Below are 12,103 nucleotides of genomic sequence, written 5' to 3'. Positions count from 1 at the left end.
TTCCAGAGTTGACAGTGCATGTCAGAGCAAAAACCAAGCCAAAACATGTCTGCAGCATTGAAGGTCCCCAAGAATACAGTGGCATCCAGCAATCTTATATGGAAGAAATTTGGAACCACCAAGATTCTTCCTAGAGCTGGCCGCTCGGTCAATCTGAGCAATCGGAAGAGAAAAGCCTAGAAAGACCAAGAAACCAATGGTCACTCTGACAGAGCTCCAGAGTTCCTCTGTGGAGATGGGAGAACCTTCCAGAAGAAAAACTATCTCTGCAGCACCCCACCAATCAGGCTTTTATAGTAGAGTGGCCAGACAGAAGCTACTCCTCAGTAAAAGGCACATGACAGCCCGCTTGGAGTTTGCCAAAAGGCACTTAAAGGACTCTCAGACCATGAGAAACAACTATTTGGCCTGAATGCCAAGCGTCATGTCTGGAGGAAACCTGGCACCATCCCTACGATGAAGCATGGTGTTGGCAGCATCATGCTATGGAGATGTTTTTCAGCGGCAAGAACTGGGAGACTACTCAGGATCGGGGGAAAGATGAACGGAGCAAAGTACAGAGAGATCTTTGATGAAAACCTGCTCCAGAGCACTCAAGACCTCAGCCTGGGGGCGAAGGTTCACCTTCCAACAGGACAACGAGTGGCTTCGGGACAAGTCTCTGAATGTCATTGAGTGGCCCAGCCAGAGCCCGGACTTGAACCCGATCAAACATCTCTGGAGAGACCTGAAAAGAGCTGTGCAGCAATGCTTCCCATCCAACCTGACAGAGCTTGAGAGGATCTGCAGAGAAGAATAGGAGAAACTCCCCAAATACAGGTGTGACAACCGTGTAGCGTCATACCCAAGAAGACTCAAGGCTGTAATCGCTGCCAAGGGTGCTTCAACAATGTACTGAGTGAAGGGTCTGAATACTTATGTAAATGTGATATTTGAGTTTAATTATTTTTTTTATACATTTGCAAACATTTATAAAAACCTGTTTTTGCTTTGTCATTATGGGGTACTTTGTGTAGATTGATGAGGGTGGGAAACTATTTAATCAATTTTTGAATAAGTCTGTAACGTAACAAAATGTGGAAAAAGTAAAGGGGTCTGAATACTTTCCGAATGCACTGTATATGAAGATGGCGAGATCAGGGGCGAAGAAGACTGGTGGCAAGTACAAACAGATTGAGCAGTACAGCAGGTCAAATTCTGGAGGTGAAATGGAAGTGAATGAGTGGGAGTTAAGCGAAGTGGAAGGTGTGGTGAAGAGCTCGGAGCCCGAACCTTGCATCAATGGATATGATAAAGACATTTTTGGAGAAAGTGGATCCTTGCCTTTTGGCGGATCCATTTGTGGTTTCAGTGTGGGTGGGAAAGGAGTTGTGGACAGTTGAGTCAGTGAAGGTAACCCATAGTGGACTTGTGATATTTGTGTGTGTTTATTTTGCCCAGCAGGAGCGGGCGCTCCGTGTCATGCAACTCGGAGCAAGATCGGTTTCTTGCTTTGCTCTGAGGAATACGGTGCCATTGAAGGAGTGATTTCTGGGGTAGCATTAAGTGCGAAGGTGGATCAATTGAAGGTCAAGATTCCCAGTGTTTGTGATGCCTGTCGTTTGGTGCGTCACAGACCTGGTGGTGAGCATGGGGAAGTAGAGGAATCACTATCTGTCATTTTGAATTTTGAATCATTGTCTTTACCTGACAAAGCCATGTTAGGATATATCAGTTATCCTGTTAGAGCTTTGTGCAGAACCCACTGCGGTCTTTCAGGTGTCACGTGTATGGTCATGTTGCAGCAGTGTGTAGGAGGGAGATTCCAAGATGTAGGAAGTGTGCAGGAGGGCATGGGACAGAGGAATTTGTAGTTTAGGTGGAATAAGTTGTGTGTCAACTGTAGGGGTGCCCATGTTGCTGGGGATCGGAAGTGTTCGGTGTGAGAGAGGCAGGTTGAGGTGGCCAGGATCAGAGTAGTACAGAAGGTGTCATATGCTGAGGCAGTGAAGAAAGTAGAGGAGGGTGGGTTAAGGGTGAGGGATGCTGAGAGGATCCCTGTGAGTAGTAGATCTGTGCCAGCACAGAGGAATAGGTCAACGAATACGCTGGAATTCAGGAAGCAGGTACAGAAGATGAGTTTAATAATGAATCGATGCAGATTAACAAAAACATGAGAAGCATACAGTATCTGAGAGAAAACAATACTACCTAGTGGCTGCTGTCTACTGAGGGCTAAATAAAGGGGGAGTAATCAATGAGAAAATGATGACCAGGTGTGCGTAATGATAGGGAGCAGATGTACGTAATGATAGTTGCCAGGGCCAGTGGTTAGTAGACCGGTGACGTCGAGCACCGGAGGGAGGGAGCAGGAGTAGGCGTGACAGTACCCCGCTGGCCAGGAGGATGGCCCGAGGGTGAGGAGCAGGCCGGTCCGTACGGCGGAGATGGAAATCCCGGTTGATGTTGGGGTCCAGGATGTCCACCACCTGGACCAAAGAGCGCTCCTCAGGACCGTTTCCCTCCCAGTCCACCAGGTACTGGAGCCGACCCCCATGACGTCGGGAGTCCAGGATGGACCTAACCACCGGTCCCATCGATATCCAGGGGAGGCGGAGGGGTATCGCTGGGATGGCATCACCCAGGGAACCAGGAACCACCGGCCTGAGGAGGGAAACATGAAAGGAGGGTGAGGTCCGGTAGTTGGTGGGGAGTTTTAGATGATAGGTTACTTCATTGTTCCTCCGGAGGACCTTGAAGGGCCACACAAACTGGGGACTCAGCTTCCGTCAGGGCAGGCGGAGTGGGAGGTTCCTGGTGGAGAGCCAGACGTGATCACCAGGATGGCACACAGGAGCCTCATTGCGTTGGCGGTCCGCCTGATCCTTCTGACGGTGCAGTGGAGCCTCACGTGGGCGGCGTTCCAAACCTCCTCTGCGCCGGAACCACTAGTCCACTGCAGGGGCCTCGGTCTGGCTCAGGGTCCACAGAACCAGGACGCATTGGAAGGGAGTCAGCCGGTTGGAGGAGTGACAAAGTGAGTTCTGGGTGTATTCCGAAGGAACTCGGCCCACTCCCCGTGCCGGTCCTGGCAGTGACTCCTTAGGTACCTCCCCAGCTCCTGGTTGGTCCTCTCCACCTGCCCGTTGGACTGAGGCCGGTACCCGGATGTGAGGCTGGCCCTAGTGCCAGAAGACCTGCTGAAATAGTGCCTCAGCAACCTGGAGAGTGGTAGGTAAACCAGAGAGAGGGATAGAATGTCAGGATTTAGAAAATCTGTCAACGACAACCATAACAGTGGTAAAACCATCAGTAGTTTTCCTGCTGGACCATGCCGGGAGATTTGGTTTGGGCACATACAGAGCAAGAGTTGACATAGTGGCGACGTCCTGCGCCAAGATGGGCCACCAGTGCTTATCGGAGAGGGATTGGATGGTGCGGGTGATACCTGGGTGTCCAGTGGCGAGGAATGTCTGCCCAGGTAAACAGACAATCTCTTACCCCTGTGGGGACGTAGATGCGTTCTGGAGGGCAGGTAGCAGGAACGGGTTTTCTCTCTAGAGCCTGGCGGATGTCCACACCTACATCCCAAAACACGGGGCTAACGATACGGGGGACAGATTGATGGGCTGGAGGGCACTCACAGGACCCTCCATCGACGTCGAACCACAGAGTACGGGAAAGCAGGTCCTCCGGCAACCTTGTCTCCAGGCGGGGATTCTCATCCTCAACCAGGAGATGGTGGGGTTGTGAAGTTGGAGCCACGGGAGACCGAGGAGGATTTTGTGTACGGGTGCGGTGATGATGAGGAAGGGAAGGCTTTACTGGTGCAAGGGCCTGGTCGATGAAATTCCCTGCGGCACCGGAGTCCACTAGAGCAGTAGAGACAACACCTGAGGTGTGGCCTCTACCTCCATGGGTTCAGACTCTGCCTCAGGACAGCCAAAGGAGGGAGGTGAGTGGCGAGGTGGGCACCGCCGCTCCCGAATAAGGGTATCCAGACGGATGGCCATTGCGTTGAGTGCGTCCAAGGATGGGATGTCATCCCAACATGCCAACTCCGTTTGGACCTCTTTGCGCAGTCCTCTCCGGAATAGAGTGCGGAGCGCCGGCTCATTCCATCCGCTGGAGGATGCCACAGTCTGAAAGATGAGGGCGTACTCCGCAGCGGTCTGGGCACCCTGCTGGAGTTGGAGAAGTTGCTCACCTCCCTGTCTGACCTCTGGAGGATAGTCGAAGACTGCCCTGAACAGAGCCATGAACTTCTTATAGGTACCCAGCTCCTCCTCTCCTCTCTCCATGACGGCCGTAGCCCACTCCAACGCCCGTCCGGTCAGCAGGAAAATAACCGGGGCAACCTTCTACCTCTCAATGGTGGGGGCTCCCGTCTGATAGGGGTATGGAGGTAGCACTGGAGTAGAAAGCCACAGCATTTCGATGGAGTACCGTCATTCTTCTCCGGAAGGACAATCGGGCATCGCTGACCTGGGCAGACAGCTGGGTAGGGTACCTCCTCCATGGCCATACCCAGTTGCGCCAGCCGATCGTGGTGTTGGTGGAGTAGATGATCCTGTTCCTTGACCATCTGGAAGATGGTTTTATCCTCAGCTGCTTCCATTTTGCGAGGTTGTATTCTGTAACGTAAAACGCTGGGAATCGGGAAGCAGGTGCAGATGGTGAGTTTAATAATGAAGATGTGATAAATGCTGAAGTACAAACACAGACAGAGCCCATGGAAAACATCTTGGAGGATAAGCTCAAAAAGGACCTGGAAGAAGTTGAAGGTCATGACATACATAGAGAGAATGAGGACCTGGAACACACCAACAAGCTGGCAATGATAGAGAAGGATGAGCTGGAATCCATGAAGTCTGAAATAGAAAAGCAAAGAAAGGAAAAAGATGAGAATAAACTAAAGATACAAGATGTGAAGAATGAGTTTTGATAGATCGAAAATTATTTACAGAAACAGTCAGAGAATCTAGACAACCTCATGGAAGAGACAAAGTGGGAAAGGGAAAATGTTAAGGACAGGGCTTTCCAAATGCAAAATAAAAATGTGGACATTGAACATGTTACTGAGGATACCAAGACAAAGAAGGCTGAACTGGAAATTATGAAAGCTGAGATAAAGACAGAGAAACAAGAAACAGAAAACCTGAAGGACATGATATCAAAGGAGAAAAATGACTTGCAACAAATGAAGAACTGGATAACACCAAGTGTCACATCTGCAACACCCTCTACTGCTCATCCTGTGTCTCCTTGACCTGCCGCCACTCCCCCAGTACTCTCTCCCTCTTCCTCTCTCTGTGTGTGTGTGTGTGTGTGTGATTGTGTGGGCGGAGACAGGTGTGCTGGAGTCAGAGCAGATCCCCACCAGCTGCAATCTGTTCCATAATCAAGACGTCTACAAATACTCAGCCCTGCCACTTCCACGCTACCAGATCGTAATCTCTGCTCAGTCAGTCTACGTTTCTAGCCGTTTGTTACTATTCAGATACTGCTATCCTGTTGTGCCTGTTTTCCTTGCCTGATGCTGTTTTCCTCTCCGCTACTTTTCTGCTCGCTCTGACTATGGTCGTGTCTCCAGTCCCACGTCTTGTCATCTTGCTACTCTGTCCTGGATTCCCCACTCTACTACTCCCTTGGATTCCCCTCCGTACCTGCTTACCCTGTTTCAACCCCTCTCGCTCCAGCCTCAGACTCTGCACCTGGTTCCCAGCAACCCGCCCGAGCTTCCCCTGACCTGCACTCCATCTCCTCCTGTGTTTTAATAAATACCTTGGTTACTTAATCCCAGTCTCCTCATCTGAGTCTGCTCTTGGGTTCCCCTGTTCCAATCCGGGTAACACCAAGGGCATGATTGAAATTGATATTGGTAAACTGGAACAAAGACAGCTTGAGTTAGAAGGAGAAGAAGATGGAGTGAAAAATAGGATGCTGCACTGAAAGAGGAAGAGCAGAATATGAAAGAGAATATTGGGAAGATTAAAGAACATCTGGAGCAGATTCATACTGAAATACAACTACAGAGAGATGAAATTGCAACCCAAATGGAAGAGTTAAATGTAAAAAAGGAAGAGTTGGAAAACTTTCAAACGGACATCGACAGACAAAAAGAGACAAAACACAAAATGCTATAATCATGGAAAATAATGAACTGGAAGAGATACAAAAGGAGGAATTGGAAGACATCATTGAAATGACAAAGAGGGAGAAGGATGATATGATAAGGACAAAGGCTGAAATAGATGGGGGACAAAAACAACATCTGAAACAGGACAGAGAAGAACTTGAACGTCTGAAACATGAGATACAGAATGAGAAAGAGGAGCTTGAGAGAACAAGAGAGTTGGCAATAAAAGGCAAAGATGAGTTTAAATTACTGGTGTCTGAAATGCAAACACAAAGAGAGGAAATCGAACAAGACAAACAAACAAATCAAGATGAAAAGAATGAGCTGGAAGAGATCAAGGCTGATTTACAGACACGATCTGAGAATCTAGAAAACCTCATGGAGGATACAAAGAGAAAAAAAGGATCATGTTGATAACATGACTGCCCAAATCCAGGAAGAAAGAAGGGGCAGGAATTGAACGTGTTATTGATGAGAAAAAAAGTAATTCAAAATTTCAAGGACAGAATATAGAAGGAGAAAGATGATCTGGAACAAATGAAGATTGAGACTGAAAGAGAGATGGAATAAATGGGCCAGATCAAGACTGATTTACAGAGGAGGTCAGAACATCTAGACAGAATGATGGAGAAGACAAAATGGAATAAGGTGGATGTAGAAGAAATGGATGCCCAACAGCAAAATGAAGAAATGGTAAGTATGGAAGACATAGATATACTGAGAGAAGATGATGAGGTAGTCAAATCTGCTGACAAGAGTGAGAGGGAAGAAACTGAAACCAAAATAAAACACCTGACTAATGCTTCAACACAGACTCTCTAGTGGAGATGGAAATATCACAAGAAATGGAAGAAGGACTCCAAAAAGAAATCCAATGGTGGAAATGGAGTAACAATACCCTTTTAAGATCATGATGGCAGAGATAGAGAGGATGAGGCAGAGCATGGAGCAGGTCAGTGCAGACCTCATGAGACAGAAGGGAGAAATTGAAATTGAAAATCAAATGAAAGAACTAAATGTCAGAGGGAAAGAACTAGAGTACATGCAATCTGAAATACAAAGAACTAGAGTACATGCATTCTGAAATACAAAGAACTAGAGTACATGCATTCTGAAATACAAAGAACTAGAGTACATGCATTCTGAAATACAAAGAACTAGAGTACATGCATTCTGAAATACAAAGAACTAGAGTACATGCATTCTGAAATACAAAGAACTAGAGTACATGCATTCTGAAATACAAAGAACTAGAGTACATGCATTCTGAAATACAAAGAACTAGAGTACATGCATTCTGAAATACAAAAGCAGAAAAACGAAATAACAGAGTCAGAGTGCTGCTTTTAATCTACAAGAACAACCAGATACACACAAACAAATTACGTTGGTAACAAAGGTAGCAAAGGCGGACATGGCTACTCTTGAAAATAGGAAACCGTTGACAAAAGAGGTTACAAACCGTAGGCTTGAGGAGTTTGGCCCAGAGGGAAACGGATGAGCCAGAGCAAAGTAAGCCTGAGACAACAATGACAAATGTAAGACAATAAACTATGGAGAAGAAAGAAGAGAAAGATCAGGTGATGGATGACTTGCAAAAAGACCAGGATTTTTTTTTTTTAACTGGAAACTAAGGGCTAGAACGGGTTACCATAGAGTCCCAGAGACTGTTGGAAGATCTAGAGAACATTGTGAAGGAGACCATGGAGAGAGGGTACAGAGGAAATGGCCCTCAAAATAGAAAAGCAAAAGGACGACAACACGAGAATCATTTAAGAGATGGAGCAAAAGAAGCCTGCTTTAGAGCAGATGAATGTTGAGATGCAAAGTGAGAGAAAAGAAACAGACTCGAACAAGGCCATGATTGAAAGGAAGAAAGATGGCCTGCAACAAATGAAGTCTGAGATTACACAGCAAAGAGGCGATATTGAACAATTCACAGCTGTCTTAAAGGATGAGAAGGACACACTTGAACAATTTAAGATTGAGATGGAAAGACAGAGACAAGAGATGAGGAACAATATGGACTTGATGGAAAGAGAGAGAGATGAACTGGAAAAGACAAGGTTGGAGATGGATGAGTAGGAACACATGACAGCTGACATAGAAAGACTGAAGGATGAAATTGACAAAAGAAAGGGTGCAGCAATGATGGAGGTGCCGCAGCTGGAGGAAAGAGAAGACAGTGTTCGGAAACAGAGGGATGAAGTTGTCTTCGTCTCAAATACAACACAGACAGAGAAAAAAGGTTGAGACACTTCAGACAGAGGAAGACATGATGGACTGAATCAGGAAGGCGAGACATGATCTAGAACAAATGATAGCTGACGTACAAAAAGACATGAATAAAATCAAGAACGTGACAGACAGGGCGAAGTATGGGTTGGTGCAGAGACAGCTACTACTATAACAGCATGAGGAGGAAATGGAGATCTTGAGGCAACAGTTACAGAAAGAGAGAGAAGAGATTATGAACGACATCAAATGCAAAAGATAAGGGTTGAGGTTCAGAGAGAAAAGGATACAGAAGGTTACTGGATCACTCAATTTAAAGAATAGAAGGGGAGGAAAATGGAAACCCTGGAGTGGTCTTCAGCAGAGACAGACGCCCTTAGCTCAGGAGCAGACCATTTAATGGCATTTGGCAGCAGAGAGATGGACGGGGAGAAAGAAATATGACCTACGGCAGAGACAAAACAAGAAAGTGGAGACATGGAGGAAGTCAAACTGGCAAAGCAAGGAACAGAAAAAGATATCAGCAATCATCAAGACAAAAAGGAGCTGTACGAATGCTGTGACACAAATGCATTCAGACGAGATGGAAAAAGGGCACAAAGGTCTGGAGCAGGTGAATTCTGCAACACAAACCTCACCAGAGAAGATGGAGAGAGAATCAATTGAGGAAGTAGGACAGTTGAAACAGGAGGATGAGGAGAATGAGCTTGCTCTAAAGATAGCTGAAGTAGACAAACAGAGAAAGGAGATTGAAAACAACATGGTGGAAATAGAGAGAGAGAAGAAGCGGCTGCATCAGATCAGAGCTGAGATACAGACAGCCCAAAAAAAAACTGGTGGAGACTGAGATGCAGAGACAGATCAAAGATTCCATTCAACTTAAAGAAGAAACTGAGAACAACCTCAGACAGAAGACAACTACAACGCAAGTTGAGCTGGATCTGACAACAGATGAAAGGCTCCCAAAGAGAGATCATTTGGAGACAATCCGTGAAGAGGCTTGGACTGAAAGGAAGAAGATTGAGAAGATTAAGCGCAGGTTTCGTGAAATGAAAGAACATCTAGAAGAAAGACTAGTGGTGATTCAGAGACATGAGTTGGTACAGAGAACAAGAAAACAAAGAGAGAAAGAAGTGTTAAAGAAGATGAAGACGGAGTTGGAGAGAGGCAGCCAAGCTCTGCAAAGAGAGTGGGACAGAGGTAGGAGGCAACATCAAGAGAAGGACCAGGAGCTTGAGATGCTAAATGTGGAGATGTTCAGAGAGATTGAGAGACTGTAGGGTAATATGGACAAAGAGACAGAAACACTCAAGTCAAGTGACAAAGGAATCCAAACCTCAGACATGGTATTAACCATAGAGGAAGAGAGACTGTGGTTGATGGAGGAGCACACAGTGATGGAGGATGCTCAGATGAGCGTAGTAGGAGCAGAAGCTGCTCCACCTGGATTCAGCTGAGTGCTACGGTGGCATTGGCGCTTCTGCTGTTGCTGCTGCCGCTGCTGTGATTGGTAAGGAGTGTGACGAAGAGGAGAAAAACATAGTATACTCCCAACTCCCAAGTCAGCAAAATTGTGTTTTATAGAAATGTAGAGAGTACATAAAATTGAACAACTCTACTATCATTGATCGGGTGTCAATGTAAATAGTCTGTGTGGCCATTTGATTAATTGTTCAGCAGTCATATGGCTTGAGGGTAGAAGCTGTTAAGGAGCCTTTTGGTCCTTGACTTGGGGCTCTGGGATCGCTTGCCATGCGGTAGCAGAGAGAACAGTTTATGACTTGGGTGACTGGAGTCTTTGACAATTTTTTGGGCCTTCCTCTGACACTGCCTAGTATATAGGCCCTGGATGGCAGGAAGCTTGGCCCCAGTGATGTACTGGGCCGTACGCACTACCCTCTGTAACGCCTTATGGTCAGATGCCGAGCAGTTGCCATAGCAGGTGGTGCAACCGGTCAGGATGCTCTCGATGGGGCAGCTGTATAACTTTTTGAGGATCTGGGGACCTCTTGAGGGGGAAAAGGTGTTGTCGTGCCCTCTTCACAACTGTCTTGGTGTGTTTGGACCATGATAGTTCGTTGGTGATGAGGACACCAAGGAACTTGAAACTCTCGACCTGCTCCACTACAGCCCTGTCGATGTTAATGGGGGCCTGTTTGGCCCGCCTTTTCCTATAGTCCACGATCAACTCCTTTGTCTTGCTACGTTGAGGGAGAGGTTGTTGTCCTGGCACCACACTGCCAGTTCTCTGACCTCCTCCCTATAAGCTGTCTCATTGTTGTCGGTGATCATACCCTCACCACCTGGGGGCGGCCCGTCAGGATGTCCAGGATCCAGTTGCAGAGGGAGGTGTTTAGTCCCAGGGTCTTTAGCTTAGTGATGAGATTCGTGGGCACTATGGTTTTGAATGTTGAGCTGTAGTCAATGAACAACATTCTCACATAGGTGTTCCTTTTGTCCTGTTGGGAGAGGGCAGTCGGTGAGCCATGACCAGCCTTTCATAACACAATCATTCAGTTTCATCATGTATGATGTGTATTATATTATGCCAGTGATAAAAAAATCCTGTTGAGATGATGATATGCAACAACCTGATTTATATGGCTAAATTGCAGTGTTATAAGAGTTGTTATGTATTTATTGCAGTGTTATGTATTTACTATTATGATGAGCTAAGTTTGCACTGAATATTAGATTTTGAGAGTGCAAAATGTACCTTTATTTAGTTATTATATCTATAATTAAATATTTCTTTATTATATGTTTTTGGACTGGTTCCTGGATGGACTCTTATCAAGATTTGTCGTAATAAGTTAATTCTATTAATTATTTTCTTATTCTTATACATACGGAATTTGCTAAAAAATAAAGTGCTATTCTATATTTGTCTCGGTACAATTGTTGTTCTTTAATCCAGTATTTTGTAAGTGTACAAGCCTTGTAAGTAATTTATAAGCGTGTGATTTGAACGTATTGAATTTGGTTATTTCTGCAGCTCTTCCTCTATACATTTCTTCATCTATACAGGGCTCCCGAGTGGCGCAGTGGTCTAAGACACTGCATCTCATTGCAAGAGGTGAATCCAGGCTGCATCACATCCGGCTGTGATTGGGAGTCCCATAGGGTGGCGTACAATTGGCCCAGCGTCGTCTGGGTTTGGCTGGGGTAGGCCGTCATTGTAAATAAGAATTTGTTCTTAACTGACTTGCCTGGTTAAATATATATATATATTTTTTTAAATACATCCAAAATTACAACAAACATTTGTTATTATATTCTGATATGGGATGACTTTTACAGTGCAGTAATCGATACTACTATTTTGACTATTTTGAACTTCAGTGGGCTCTGTGATTCACTCAGTCAGTCTTAATTTCAAAGCATTGCCATTGCAAGGTTGGGCTAATAATCAGAAATGACAGTAACCCAGACACGGAGGGTTAGATTGGCCTCTGCAGACCTAAACCGTTGTTGTCAGAGGCAGTTGAAAGGGGACACTAAAAAATAGTCATTACCCAGGAAATTGCTTATGACCTGTTCCTTGTCCTGAATGGCAATGAAAGTTACTCAGAGTTGGCACAGGAAGTTGCCAGTGGGACATACCCACAACGGTGGTTTGTGAGAGTTGAGTTTGAAGTTTTGCGAAAGGTTCATGTCTTGTCAAAGGAATCAGTGCACTATCTTCCGGTTTCCTGGACCCAGATTTACCCACTGGACTAAAAAGGATACACTATGGAGAATATCCATACT

The sequence above is a fragment of the Salvelinus fontinalis genome, chromosome 22 (assembly GCF_029448725.1).
Source record: "Salvelinus fontinalis isolate EN_2023a chromosome 22, ASM2944872v1, whole genome shotgun sequence".
NCBI classification, from domain to species: Eukaryota; Metazoa; Chordata; class Actinopteri; order Salmoniformes; family Salmonidae; genus Salvelinus; species Salvelinus fontinalis.
The sequence above is the reverse complement of the archived record's forward strand: the minus strand, read 5'-3'. Positions refer to the sequence as shown.